Below are 1,398 nucleotides of genomic sequence, written 5' to 3'. Positions count from 1 at the left end.
ACAGCAATACAGTGAAAGGAGGCTGCTAGAAATTCAACCCACATTCAGAAGAGAACATGGAAGAAGGAATATCATTCCTGACATCAGATGGGCTTTGGCTAAAAGTAAATAATACCAAAGAGATGTTTATTTGTGTTTCATTGTCTATACTAATGCATTCAACACTATCGGTCATAACCAACTTTGGATAACTTTGAGAAGAATAGAAATTCCAGAACACTTCAGTGTGCTGATGCAGAACCTGTTCATGGACAAAGAGAGTGTTGTTTAAACAGAAAAAGGCAATGTTGAATGATTTAAAATCAGGAAAGGTGTATACCAGCGTTCTCCTCTTTCATTGTACCTGTTCAATATAAATGCTGATCAAATAACCCAATAAGCTGGACGGTATGAAGAAAGAGAGGGGCGCTGGAGCTTGTGGTGTCAGTGTGTGCAGCCATGTCCATGAAGAGAGTTGAGCAGTATAAATCCGCCTGAGAGACCTGGGCAAGAAGATGTCGGCTTTGTTAGTCCAAGCGACTGTCTGTTCTGGGTAAAAGAGGAAACTGGAAACCACCCAGGCCACTCTCACCCCGAGACTTCAGCAGGACACAGAATTAAACTGAGTCTTAAAGATAGGCCCGAACATGTAGGCTTGAAAGTTGGTGTTCAAACCAGGGATTGCAATGGCCTGTCTTATACTTTGGGCATACAAAGACAAAAGGAGATTGTGATGAAGACGTTTTTCAAGATGGTGTGAACATGTTCATAAAAAAAAAAAAAGCACAGCTAAGCTTTTAGGAACGGAAATGGAGTATGCAGAAGACCCATTATCCAATGAATTTTTGTTCAGTAATCCAATCCCCAAATCAAGGGAACGCGTGTCTAAGAAGAAAGATTTAATATCTGAAACCTCTGGACTCTGCTCCATCGAGCTCCAGGGAGACTCACAGGGACCTTGAATGTAGAAGGTAATTATGTGATGGTCACACACACAGATTCACAATGTCTGGCTGCCTTACAGGAAAATAAAAGTAATGCATTTTTTTCCTGTGGATTTTTTAAATTGGGGGCTCGTACAACTCTTGTTACAAACAATACATGAACTGTATCTGACATATTCGTACATGTATTCCATCATGCTTTTCTAGATATTTACTTTCTGCTGAGCCCTTGGGATCAGCTCCTTTTAAAATGACGGCAGTGTGTTGAATTCAAGAGAAGAGATACTTACTTACATTCTTAAGTGACAGAGAATGAGAAGGCATTGCTCTCTGGGTATCATTTTCTGTTCTGTAAAGAAAAAAAAACCTATACTGCAATTAACTCTTGAATCTTTGCTGTTAACCAGTTTCATCCTAGTTGCCTTCCTGGTAGAATGTCTGGAAACCCATTGCTGCTTGTGTGCATGCATTACAC

At 40.2% G+C, this 1,398-nt stretch overlaps 1 pseudogene; it reads left to right on the top strand.

Annotated features, from left to right (window-relative positions):
* Window positions 1–494: 494 nt before the first annotated feature.
* On the top strand, window positions 495–868 carry LOC142440608 (iron-sulfur cluster assembly 1 homolog, mitochondrial pseudogene; annotated as a pseudogene).
* The last annotated feature ends 530 nt before the right edge of the window (window positions 869–1,398 follow it).

Source organism: Tenrec ecaudatus, chromosome 2 (genome assembly GCF_050624435.1).
Source record: "Tenrec ecaudatus isolate mTenEca1 chromosome 2, mTenEca1.hap1, whole genome shotgun sequence".
In the NCBI taxonomy this organism is placed as follows: Eukaryota; Metazoa; Chordata; class Mammalia; order Afrosoricida; family Tenrecidae; genus Tenrec; species Tenrec ecaudatus.
This window is presented reverse-complemented; position numbering and strand designations above follow the sequence as displayed.